The following is a 14,225-nucleotide window of genomic DNA, read 5'->3' as shown; positions in this document are numbered from 1 at the left end:
TATATCATTAGTTCTTCGATTTTACTGGAGGTAGCTCTGCCATCGAGGAAAATGTGCTGTTATTCGCAAACATTGAAAGCGGACGACACAGCTTCATTCGGCTTGAGGTCGGTGAAGCAGGAAGTTGGCTCGTACCCTTTAGTGATCTAAAGTGAACGTGCATCATGTACATTCGATTCCGTTGCACAAGATGTTGTTGAGGACAACCAAATAGTAGACAATCTTTTGTCCATAACGACTGGTGGTACAGGGTGATATCGCGAGTGCTTTTCTTTCCTTTTGAAATAGTCATTCGCTGTGTTTATTACTGATGTTGTCGCAACTCGTTTACCTTACAAGATTGCCAGCTGTCATCTGATTCAGTCATAATAGAAGCTTTTACATCTGTGGGTGGGAAGTTTAATTCACCGTACAGTTTCTGTTCCATGTCGTTGATTGACCCACTGACAGTTTCATTCAGAAAGCTCGAGCTCATGACATAGGAGCCCCTGCCAGTTATTATAACCGTTCTATTTTGCACAGATTTGATCAATAGCCTACTTTGGTTGTCATAAAATTATTCGAAAAACTGTTGGCTTATTCAGTGTGATCCTTACCTATTCTTCTTTGAAGCCAGCGTAGTAAATCTCTTGTTTTCGACATTGAATAAGGTGAGTCGTACTGTATTTTATTTACATATTGTCTTTGTGCTTATACCCTACTTAAACTATAAGCTGAGCAAAGTTTGCTATCATTGTAAGTAAATAATTAGTTGACTTTCATGCACCTTATGAATTTAATGTGTTTTTATTTGGCTTTTATCAACAGCGTGTAGGAATGTTATTTAACCGTTAATACAGTGTAATTTCGTGATGAATTAATGGCCATTTGAAAGTATTCGTAGTCCTGTTTGCGTTGCTCTCTCTACAAACATTCCTTGTTTATTTCGCATTTCAACCAAGATATTCGGGCGGTGAAACTTCTTTTATAATCCAGTTTCCTTTATAATGCACTACTTGCAGGATGTTTGTTTCCACCGGACTATACCGCAAAAGCTGACCCGCACATCCTTTCATAATTACTCGTGGCCATTAAAATAAATATATATTTTTATATAGGAAGCTTCATATGGGGAAATTGATATAATTTTCTTCTCTTATTGCAGTAGCCCCAGTGTTGATCGGCATCCGAGTCTTGAAGATCATCATGCAATTTCAAGATGTGATATGGTGGTTTATGTGCTTGTGTTTTGTTTATGAAAATATTTTCGTTGTGGAGTGTCGTCAACGACCTGTTTATGTGAACCAGTTTGCCGTGTATATACCAAGTGGTCCAGATGTCGCGGATAAAGTTGCAGCAAAATATGGTTTCACGAATTTGGGACAGGTGAGTTGATTACATCCTGGAATATTGTAGAACTTCCCGTTGTCCTGAAACTGTAGTATTCTGTGGACGATTTACCCGATGGAGAGCTATATTTTATCTGAGTTTCAAATATTTTTGTTTGGAGATCCCGCGCGCCCGGCCTTCCCACCTTGCGCCAAGTGTCCGCGATTTCTCCGCAGAGAGCGTTCTACCGTCTCTCGGCGTCTTCCCGTGTGAAACTTGAACCCGTTCTATGGCATATTACCCACCTATTTTAACCTACTGGAAGGACAGCACTTGGACGTTTGTTAGAACAAGCGCCTGAATAATTTGATTTCAACAAGTTTTACCTGATTCATTTAGAAACCTGCAAACCTGTTTCGTTTCTTACTCATTCTCATTATCGACGATAGAAGTTCGCTGCACTTTAAGTGAACGCACGTTACCTAGCAAGTAAAAAAAGCTTTCGGCAATATTTACCCGGATTCACCTCGAACTCGCGAAATGGTTTCACTTGATTTGCGCTCATTATTACTAGAACTTGAAAAAACTTTTTGGATGTGGCACTGCTGCAGGTTATGTTGAAATATAGAAACAAAACCCTCGAGCATTTTATTTCGTTTTTGTAGTTCAATCCTAATTTTACTTCTAGTGAAGGTTCTGGCAGAAATGGCAATTGTTCTCACTTGACAACATTGCAATATCCAATATTCACTTGATAAATTAAGGGGATTGCATTTTGAATCGAGGTTATTAAAGAAAATATGAATTTCCTTTTAGAAACATGCGATCGTCACCACTGGTGCTCAGTTATGGAAGCAATGAGGATAATCAGCATAGAAACCAACTAAAGAAAGCATTACGACCGCGCGTTGTTAGAATAATTATTCAATTAATAAGATTCCTTTCAAGAACATTACATTTTAATTGAGATTAATATTTAGTATTTTACTCTACTCTGGGTAACTAAATGTGTAAATAGGTAAAAATGTTTATGTTAAGTTCCCAAGAACTTATTGATATGGGAAGGTTTCTGTGCCCGGCGACCGGAATTTTTGTTTAAAAATGTCCATCCTAATGCATTGTCCTAAAATTCTATAACCCATCGCAATCGATCAAACAGTACCCACTGTATTCTTTAAAAAGATTTTGGCTGTATCGCAGTTTTGTATAAGCAAACGGCGTAATGAGTAAACATGAAAAAATACGCCCGTACTTTGTGCGTCACATCGCCTTCAAATAATTTGAACTTCAAGGAAGTACATTTACCTGGTAGTTTTCACCTTAATTGTCGGAGGCATTTTGAGGTAATTGTCTGGAAATATGTTTTACCCACCTTACGTCGCTCGTCGTACATTGTCACCATAAGGTTTGCTCTGTCAGCCTAGCCTCTATCTATGTTGCGTAAAATTGAGAAGTACCATCGACATTACATACCGTATATGACGGGCTACTAATTCCTTATACCTACCAATGGTTGACTACCATCACGGCGATGTAACACTATTGCTCTTACACTGATCACTTCGCAGTACTTCCGTCGACAGATTATGAAAGAAAATCAATCAGTTAAAAAAATTGTGTTAAACATGGAGACAAGAATTGAATTTACAATCATACGAATAAATGATTACCCTCAGCTCTAATTATCCGCTAATTGTTTCCCTACCAATAAAATAAACTATTTGAGATGTCGGAAATAACCAGGCCTACTCCAAAGCATCCAAACTCTTTTCTGTCTTTGATATAAAACAATTGTGAAATGCCCAAGTTAACGAAGAAAAACAAACTGTACAAATGCTCACTCTCTTCTTTGCGCTTTCCTGTTCAGGAAACAATAATCGACAGAATTTTATTGATCATGGGTTAATTTTCAGGTACTATAATCCAACTTATTTTATTAAATACCCTCTTTGTTCTTTGAACGACACTGATTCCAGGAACCTCAACCACGCTTTCCCCTTCGTCCCAAGTATTTTGCTTATTGATATCCTGAGAATTCGGACGTTTCCTATATCCTGGACATCGTTGCTTGATAATCTGACCAATGGGCTGATTCGTCCTTTCGTAATTTCCTCGTAAACTTGATTGCGTATCCAAATTTTAAAAATAATTCATTTTAATAATTACTGTGTTTTACACTTTGTTTTAGAAGTATTGATGGTAAGTTAATTACATTTGAACGAGTTCCCTTTGAAAAATTATTTTATTTGAAGTTATTTTAAGAACAGAAACTCAAATGTAACCCTACTTTTTGCTTACAACTACGGACTGTATCTTTATTTGGGGTTTGCGATGTCTGTTTTCGGAACCTATAGCACTAGAGAGAAGCGTTGCGGCTACATTGCGCACATGTTTTTGTAAAACTTTCTCAATAGCAGTGTATTCCTGGGTGGAGGATTCGTAATAATCCGATAAGCACATTTTCAATCATAAATATACTGCATATCAATGGCGGAGCAATGAATAGGTATAGACATTTTCAATTTATTTTTGTTGTCAATATAAAATATATTTGCATTTTAGCCTTTAGCGAGAGATGATGGGCCGGGTTATTTCGAAAGAGGATTTTCAGCGTCAATAGCATTTCGGAGCGAGATCACTGGCAATAGGTCCTTCTTTCGAGGATTCCATCTATTGTGTATACCAGTCTGCTCTACGCGCTCAACACAAGTGGACATCCGCGGGAGAACTGAAACGTTCTGGTTTTTTCCTCTTATTCCTAGAACCATGGCTTGCTCCGAATTTCACGGAACGTGATAATCCGAAAAAATGAAACGACCTTTGCACTTGGCGGACGAATTTTCCGCTAGCTATCCGCAAATCGGTCGTTTCTTGTTCTTTTTCGTATCGTAAGTGTCCGACTAGGAAATGCAAGTTGATTTTATTCAGGTGGTGTAAGCTGAGGCTGGGGCTTTGAGAATCCTGAGGAGCCCGTTTTCAAAAATTTACCCTTTCGCCCAGATTTTAGGTTAGATAGCGGCGCAAATTCGCGCATTGTGTTTGCCATACCAGACCGATGTCATGATAGAGTGTTGGACTACCAGGGGACGGGAGTATATTAAATTTAATGTGTAACATATTGAGAGTATTATCTCAAGTCGTTTATATTTTTATCACCGTTTATCGGTGAGATACCTACGGCATCATTTTTCGTCGTAATGCATAAAATATGCATTGAATTTAAAAATATTTTATTCACAAGGCGGCGTTGTGTATTTTGTGTTTTTCTGCCTCTCACGCCGGTGGAAATGCTCCGCTCTATCGTTGCTAATTACTGCCGTCTGAAAACGATATTAAAACTATTAATTGTTTCTTGATTTACTCTTCTATCGCCATTTTCTGATTATTTAAAATTTGGTGTTTTGTTTGTTTGGTAGTATCTGGGAGGGCCATGTTCACTCACTACCATTTCGAAGAATCGGCGAGTTTCTCTTCGGGGAGAAGATAATAGGACGACTTTCCGCCCTCTCTTCCCCGTGGGTTGGCGCTCCACTGCGAGCAGACCCGCCGGCATATGAACCGCCGTTTGAGATCTCGGCAGCCGATCTTGTGGGATGACTACCTATGTTAGAAAGTGAACGACATACATTTCTCAATCTTGATTTTCCTTGTAGAGGGATCCAGCGGAAGTTGGCATACGATTCGCAGGGCCCTAAGCTTTCAGAAAGAATGTTAGGTGGACGTCAGGAATGGTTTGTATTTTTTGCTCATTTGGAAGAATTCCATTTGAACTTTCACTATCGAGCTAACGGTGGAGTAGAAAAGGTAATAGCCCTTCGAAGTTGAGACTGAGAGTGTGTCTTCAGCTAAGTACATTTTAGGAGATTTTTTCCTTTAGAAATTCATAGCTAACATTGAGAGAGTGGATTGCCATCTTAATCGGGGGTCCGTGAAAGAGACCTAGCGGTTTATTGTGACAACTCGGTTGTGTAAACGAGTTATTGGGGAGAGCGCACTTGGCGAATTAATGTATGTATGATGTTGCGGAAGAGAATATGTACAAGGATGAAGAAAAATGCACGCATAAATTGCAACCATATAATGTGTTCGTTTCCGATAAATTGTTGTCTTTCAAATTTCAAACATCCCTTTGAATGCAATTTCTGTCTAACGATCATTCTATGCACTGATATAATCTGTGATTTGACAACACGTTTATTCTAGAACTCATCCTCCCTTTATTGTCACAGTTATACTTTTCCTGCATTCTGTTCCGAATACGTGTTATGATAAGGAAGGAATAACAACCAATTTACTATGCCTGTCTACGATTATGTACATTTTGACTAGGAGTTTGGCCAGTTTGTACATTGCATGTTGTGCACTTTTTTGAGAAGTTTCCTGATTCACAATCAAAGCCGAAGAGATTTGCCGGCCCCGGTGGTGGCGGTGTAACGTTCTCGTCTGCCAATCCGCCAAGGGTCGCGGGTTCGATTCCCACCTGGGTGGGGTTTTCTCTACCTAGGGCTTGGGTGTTCGTAATTTCGTCCATTGTTATCACTGTTACTAGTCCGATGTAAAAGGCCAACATGTGCTGTTTTCGGACTATGAATAAATAAATGAAGATGTTTTTGCATTTATTTTCAGGTAGCTACGAGGATAATCATCATTTTTAAGACTGGATGGAAGCCTGTCGGACTAATAATGGTGCTGGAATTGGATGCTGAAGATCAAAGCATAAGATTGGTATTCAGCATTCACTTCCAGCCCAAGGTTTAGAGGATTGGTATGGTTTTGCAATTGCCCACGTCTCTTTGAGTCATACTTCCATCAGCCACGCAGATGTTTTCTATGATGTTCCTTCATCGTGTGGTAGTATTTTTTTGACTTCTATAGTTGCCTTCGCGTCATAAACCTCCTGTTAATTGAGTTCCTCCTGAGCTTGGTGTGAAATGAAATTCTTCCTTTCTATCACGCCAATTCTCTCCTCCTTATGATAAGGGCAAAGCTCCACGCGGCGCCTGGTAGCGCAATGCCTTCAGCTTCCCTCATCCGGATTCTCCGAATGTGATTTATGTCCTATAGATTTCCGAGAAATATTTGGTCCATTACGCTAATATCTTCCTGTAAGTTTTCTGGATACTGTGTTAACTGTCATATCATCTGCGAAATCGAGTATGGGTATTCTTCTCCATTTACCTGCACTCCATTGAAGACCGTACCTCGTGCATCTTTTTAGTTTTCCCAGTTTTCGACCCCGTATCTCTCTCATTATTATCCAAGTCCACGAATGCCGCATGGAATGAGTTGTTCAATCGTAGCAATTTTCTACCAGTATTCTCACGGATTATATCCTTCGTTCCGCTGTTCCTCGTGAATCTGACAATTTTTTTCGATAGGCTGCTTTCAATTTTTCCTTCATTGTCTTAGCTTATCATTTTTGTGTGTTAATTGCAATTTATGAGACCGTTAAAGTTCCGCCGCTCTTCCCATTTATTAGTCTTCGTTTCCTTCGGTATTTCAATCTTAGATTCCGCTGCCAATCATCCATTTTTGAGTCGTGTTGATAATTAAAAAAATATTTTTTTAATCTTACCTCTGAATATATTTTTGTCATATCTGTTGATTTATGATGTAGTTAGTAGCTTTTTTGCCTACATATTCTGTCCCGTAGAAATTACTTCTCTTTACTTTAGGTACCGTTTGCCCGCCCATCTCGATCTCGTTTTTCGTTTAGCTCATCCACTCCGTGCAAGCCACTTCTGGGGTGTGTGGCAGGGGGTAACTCAGCACCAGGCATGCATTATCAAATGTTAAGTTTTGCTAATATTACTACCAGTTATCAATAAATATGTAAAATATTTAAAAAATGAGGTAATGGGCACATCCAATTCGATGTTTCAAGTGTGAAATACTTCTCTACGCATGCAAGACGAGCGGAAAGTAACTAAAAGGACAGTAAAATAAAGGCCAAATAAAATAAAGATAGCATATTACGCCATTTGGTATAAAAACAATACCTTTCCCCCTAGCGTGGGCGTTTGCAGGTATTCGAATCTGTGCTTGGTCGAGGGAAAAATGACATCTTGTATTTGTCGGTTCTACATTTGATCTCTCTAATCTTATTTTTATGATCTCTCATACAGTGATACGTTCGAGCTAAGATGAAATTTTCGACAACAACACTAAAGGGACCTGATTTCAACTCTTTGGCCGTTGTTGCAGTACCTTGTATTAATTCCCTTACTGTGTGTCTTTGCCACCATATCACTATAACCATCTCTGATATAATTGTGATATATATATATATATATCTATTATTATTATTTAGGCGAAGTGTCATTTCAGTGGATTGTGCGCCTTTTTAATTCTAATTTATTCATGTTTTTGTCGCTACCCCCCCGACAGCGTTCACTAAAATTCTTGCTCGACACTCATTGTCTCGCGTCTAACAGGGTCGCAGCATCTTGGACATAGATGGCTTCCCCAATGTCGTGTCTAGGTCCTTTCATTTTCTTATTTCTTCCAAAAGCGTCTTTTTTCTTTTCAGCGTCATTATCCAAGGCTCCCTGGTGTCAGCAGTTTAGCGCACAGTTTGGTTCTCTGTTTCTGGCGTAATTTCTTCCATTTCTTTTCATCTTCGGGGTTGATTTCTTTTCTTCTCTTCAGTTAATTCTTGAGCGCTTAATCGGTCTCTTTTACGTGTTCTCCATCACAGTTTTCTTTCTCTACCGTAATTCATGTTTTACCTTCTTCATCTTTTTGTATTGCAACTTGCTGCCTATGATTCTTAGGTCGTGGATGTGAGAGGCATTTACAGAAGTGCAGAAAGGAGCAGCATGTGCGGTGAGTAGTCAGGGTAGAGCGTTGGACCACTGAACGTAGGGCCCGGGTTCGATTCCCAGGCAAGCCTCTCTGGGCACCCGCAGCTCCACCAAAGCTATGCGTTTTTTCGGGTACCAGTTCTTCCTGGTAATCCATAAACGGCACAGGGAAATGAACTGCCCCCCCTACCCTGATGTGTGAATTTCACACCCCGTCGGACTTAGTACTGGGTGAACTCCACCATCACCTACCAAACCGACCTTCGGGTTGATTACTGTGTTTATGGTTTATATATATATATTATATATATATATATATATTATATATATATATATATAATATATATATATATATATATATATATATATATATATATATATATATATATATATATATATATGCACACACATTCAAACACGAAAACCCGCCATATGGCGAACAATTAGTCATTCACATGGAAATAGATATAAGGAAAAGTGATAGGAGCACATATAAAAGACAAACACAGAAGAGGTGGGCAAGGATCTATCAGATCAAGTGCAAATGCTCAAACCACTTGAGCTATCGAGGAAACATAATTTACACTGAAACCTGCGGGGGTGTATGCAACCAAGTGCTCCGATTGTTTGGCAGGGGATGCTCTTAGGGAGCTGTTTCCCCCACCGAAGGAGAAATGGACGACACAAGAGGAACGGACAGTAGGGAAAGCATTAATATGACGTCATAAAGCGTAGAAACAGTACGTTTCGTGGCACGACGGAGGGAGGAGACGAGCCACATTGGCCAAATACACATTGAAACACGCATACTCGCCATATGGCGAACAAACATTCACGCGCACCACGAAACGCACTGTTCCGATTAAATGAGGTGTAAAATAATTCATTTAGTTAAGATCATGATAAAATGTTTCCTTAACATTAGACAGATTCTCCTCACCCTGGACATTCAATTGAGTAAGTATTTTGCAGAGTGCCATTACGTCATTTGAGAATACAAAGTTGCTTCTTTTATGCGAATCATTGCGGCGGTTCCCAGCTGCCTACATCGCAGTATTCGCGGTCTGTTCCGTGAACTTTACTCCTTCCCACAGCTGTGGAAGTTGATATAGGAACGATATTGATATACGCTATTAATGCATTCTGCATCTCGTCAGTGATGCATGCAGTAGTGTTTTAGGAGTAAATTTTCATGCCATATCATTACGGAGAAATAGTTAAAATCAAAAAACCAACACATATTTTTTGACGTCACCGTCACTTTGACTGAATCTGCACACCTAGTCCACTTCTGCCTCTAAAGCATTTTGCAATGAAAGAAATACGATTTTTCTCCTGAATAATCATGGAATTTTATTATAAATGTTTTGAGGCGTCAATTTGGGCTCTGCTGCGATGTAGGCCTTTGACCAAGCGTAGGAAATATTTATGGCATTCTCTTTATCCGTGTTATCATGTTCTCTACTTGAACAGCACCAATTATTATTCGTCTAGCATAAAATAAAATTTAAAATTGTCCATAAATATAAAATAAAAGCATTTATTTATTTCTTTGTCCGTATTATTTACAAAATGAGAGATTAATGACAGCCATTCAGGATACCATTTCGGAGTCTGCGGGAAAATATCATTAGCCCGAAGTTAATGAAGAAAAATAGCGATGGTTATAAACATCGCAAATTTAAGGTTAATTCGATCGGATTGCCTGAGATATGTTTAATGTATCGATTTTACACGAATGATCAAACCATAGGATTAAATCAAGTGATATGCTTCATATTCTTGGACAATTTAAGTTGGTTAAATTAATTATCTTGACAAAGATGAAAAAGTCAAGGTGGCTGCTTGGGTGCAAAGTGAGCCATCATTCTCTCTCTTTCCTTGTGTTCCCCAATCCGAAATTTGCTTATCATTTCATGGAAAGCAAAAGTTTCCCAGCGGACATGTGGGAACTTAGGGTCATGATAAAACTATGAAATCATGACCAATTAACATAAACACACGATGACCTTCGAAGGTAGGGATCTCATTGCATTGAGTCTCCCGCAAGTAATTAGTTAACAATTAGTCGCAGTTTGAAAACAGAGTGTATTGTATTACCATTTATCTATAGGTTATATTTTTTAGCTATCAGTGTTAATTTATCGATTAGAGTATGCTGTAAATATGCTTGGGGAAATGGGATCTTTTTATGATGGTGTTAGGATGTTTCCTTTAATTATTGTATTATTTAATTTTATTTGATTTGAATACGTTTTGTGTATAGCGGCTGGGATTAGATTTTGTTTTACGATTGATAATTTGTTGTTAGTGTATTTTTGTGATGGTTATTGGCTCGGAGATGTTTCAGGTTATTGTGTCAGAAAGACAAGTTTGATTGTGATGCTAAAAATTTGTGTGTCACCTGAAGCTGTCTATCTGCCCACGTAAACGTGGAAAATAATATTTATATACCTGGAGGGGACGATTAATGCCTTTGAGAGCACTATCTATCTAAAATAATTTGCATCGTGGCATCGAAACAAATTTGGTAGCGCGTACATATTTGTGCTCGGTTTCTACCGAAATAATATGGATACCAGAGTCACTTCTGAGTCGCTGTACAATTCGTGTTGAATTTATTTCTCGTTCCTAATCACTGGCCGGCTAACGTAACCTTGAGTCGCATAAAGGGGGTTTCGTTGTATCGCTGATCTGGACAAATCTTTCACGAAGTTTCCTCTTCCTCTCCTGGTTGAATTATCCTCGAAAAAGGGTCTCTTCGTCCCACCGCAGCCCGTGTCGCGGCTGCAGACGGATTCGCTTATCCCCTATTTTGCGCTTCAAACCCTGCAGCCGGTTGTCTCAGTTTCAGGAACCGGGTCAGCGCAAAGTCGTGAGGATTTTCTTGTGTATTTAATCCCGATGGGGAGGCTTGCGATGGATGAGGGAGGCGGGTAGGAAGAAAATAACAAAATCCTCACAGTTTTCTCAGGGATAGCGTGTTTGCCCGCAAAAGTACTGAGAAATAACACACACACACTCTTCTAATCAATATGTCGTCGGAACTCGTCAGGTTTCGTCATGCGACGAAATTATGGCCATAATCAAAGAATAAACCGCTGTGATATTTGAATCTGCATATTCCTTCTCCCTAGCGTCTTTTGGTTTATATATATTTATTTGCTTTTTCGACTCCCCGTTCAGTTCACCTGAGTATTTAAGTACACACATAAGTTCACTTGAGATTACGATAAGCCATCGCTTGTCATCGTTTCTCCTGCGGTCCGAGCGCCGATGCATGCGAGTCCATGCCTGAAGTGGGACACGAATCCCAGGCCTTTTGGTTTTCAGGCGTGAGGGTTACCCGTTTATTTGCAGTCCAGACACGTAATATTAGTATTTTTTTCTTTCGTTCGGCTTTGTTATTGAAAGGCTTCATCTATTCACTATAGTGTTGATTATATGAGTACACTTGTAAATTGATGTAAAATACGTACACGTGAGGAGGATTACCGTAAATCCGCGGTACCTCATCATAAACTGAAATTATGCAGTTAGTTCTTGTTTTTCTTCCTCATAATCTTCTGGTCTATACTCCCCCGTGTTCCACCTGACGCAGTGGAACAGCACTGCATTAAATTGAGAATATAGATTGTCCTGTGCTAGATGAAATCAGAAAGTTTCCAGTTGAATACCAGTAGACGTTGTAATCCTGGCATAAGCTCGATATATACGATAAATATTTGTTTTTTGTTATATTCCGGCATATATACATACTTGAGGAAGAGGTAGCCTTATGGGTATGTCCAATCCTGTTGACTTGGGTCACCATCAGATTCATCCAAGTTGTGTTTTTTCATCTGGTGCCAGACCTTCCCAACAAAGAACAAAACGTCACACAGGAACAAAAGACGTCACAGTGAAAGAAAAATATAGCAGTTTCAGGCTTAAATTTATGTAATTTCTTCATGGTGAGGGTAGAAAAAGAAACTTTGCACTTCAGCATAAAGATTTAATACTTACAACGAGCATGGTTTTGATGCGCATCATCGTCAGGTGATGATCACTTAATGATGACCCGCAGCATCGAAACCATGGTCGTGTCAAGTATTAAATCTTTATGTGGAAGTGAAAAATTTGTTTTCCTGCCCTCGCAGCGAAAGAAACTGTTCCCCCATACCCCAACGTGTGAATTTTATATGTCGTATACCTACGACTTGGTACGTGGCAAGATTTGCTGTCACCTTTCAAACGGACATTCAGATTGATTTGATGAATGCATGTTGATATAATTTAGCTTTTATCGTGTGGTCGAAATGCGAGAAATCAAGCCAGCTTCTCATTTTTTAATGTTTCGCGCTCAACGAATTCTTGACAAAGACGAATCCACGCTACGTGAGTGTACGAGTCGTCCCTAGTCGCAGCAAGTAGAAATATATATGGAGGGTAATAAACATACTGAATTTGAATGGCATAATACCCCAGAATGATGCAAATAAACTATTAATAATTTCTTTTGTTTACGTAGTTTCGTGATATCCTCCGCACATTGTTTTAGTAAATTTTTCTGAGTCTTCATAGTTTTCATTATAAGCAATATTTTGGGGAGGGTATAGAGCTTCAGGTTATATTTAAGAAGGCAAATAGATTCTTAGACCTTGTCTTTGTTTTAAGCTAATCGGTGAATGCTCTAGACAGCCAAGTAACCTTGTGAGGCGCATCTTGATTAGTTTGGTAGTCTGTTTAAGTTAGGTTTTCGATTAAATAGGAGTAACAAGGCACAAGCTGACGCCAGCACTGAAATAAACCCTTCCTCACTTTCGCATGCACTCTACCTCCATACATTCCGCCCAACGTGTCAATCCTTTTCCTCCTCCTCCCTCGTATGACTAGCGTCCTTCCCCTATCATTCTCAACATTCCGATCCCATCAAAATGCTTTGTAAACAACTTTCCTGCCTCCTTTAGGCTTCTCCCAACAATCCACTCTCCTCCCCCACCATGCTAAGTACGTCTTCGTTTGTTTTATTTTCCGCCCATTTTACCTTTTCCATCCTCTCTCACCTCCAAATCTCAAAATCCTCCAATCTACGCCTATGACCTTGCTAAGCCATAATACCATGTTTCCGTGTGGACTTTCATTGTCGCCGGAAGTGAGGGAAGAAGAATTGAAAACTCCGAGATTTTCGGTGGATAAATTTTTAGATAAAATATTATTTATGTTTCTAATCCAGTCGTTTAAGGTTAAGAAAGAATACTTTTTTAAGGGAAATGACGTCCCGGGAAAAGGGGTTGGTGTTAGAGGGAGGTAATGATTAATGAGAGATCTCCGTTTGTCATTTCGCCCTCTTTCCTGCAGATTTCTACCTCCTTTAGCTCGTGAGAATTTTTCAATGTTTCTGAACAATTTACAAACACTTTTGCGTAACGCTTTCCTGTTTAGGCTCCTTATACTTGGCACTTTCGTCATTCTGTCAAAATTTGTATCTCGTTTCCTCCCACCTTCCCGTCTCCTCGACATTCATTCCTTTATCACCGGCTTCAAAGTCACGCTGCATCTCATTATCCTGCTATCGCCTGTTTCGGTCTTCTACAGGGGTGATCAGCCATCCTCGATTTACATGAATTGAGTACCGGGCATGGGAAAAAAGTGGAGAAAATCCTGGAATTAATTTTGTTCTACCGGAGAATAGATAGTGGAAAGCAGGAAAAAATGAATTATTTGACTTTATAGTGAATGATTAATATCGAAATATTTTTTAAACCAGCAGTTTTTAATATCTCATGTATTCTGCAAGAAACCAAAATATTGTACGTCCCCATGGGCTTATATTTAATTGGCATTGATATAATTAATTTGGGGCGAGTTTCACGTTTCGAAACAACTGCCGAAGTACTACTATTGCACTACAACTGATAGCGTGTGGTTATCGTTAAGCACTTACCTTTCTGAATGAGAATATCATGGTAGATAATATACTCAAAAATTGGAGTGATTTTTTTCAACCAACGCTAGCGCTTTCTGTTTACTCATATTCTCATGCATTATCACCCGCTTACGGAGTTTTATTTCTTGGTTACTAGCAATTAAAAACGCATGTGTCATGGCGCAGTTAGCATTCATTTCGAGGTA

The 14,225-nt window shown here is 39.2% G+C and overlaps 1 long non-coding RNA gene across 1 annotated transcript in view; it reads left to right on the top strand.

Annotated features, from left to right (window-relative positions):
- The first annotated feature begins 111 nt into the window (after positions 1–111).
- The window catches only part of LOC139695266 (uncharacterized), a 431,775-nt gene continuing 417,661 nt past the window's right edge, over positions 112–14,225 (top strand). Inside the window, exons 1-2 of the long non-coding RNA XR_011702295.1 lie at positions 112–650; positions 1,145–1,365. This is a non-coding gene — a long non-coding RNA (uncharacterized lncRNA). The remainder of the gene's footprint in view (positions 651–1,144; positions 1,366–14,225) is intronic.

Source organism: Hetaerina americana, unplaced genomic scaffold (genome assembly GCF_022747635.1).
Source record: "Hetaerina americana unplaced genomic scaffold, ioHetAmer1.1.p SCAF_6, whole genome shotgun sequence".
Lineage (NCBI taxonomy): Eukaryota > Metazoa > Arthropoda > Insecta > Odonata > Calopterygidae > Hetaerina > Hetaerina americana.
Note: the sequence above shows the minus strand (reverse complement) of the source record. Positions and strands in the feature narration are given on the sequence as shown.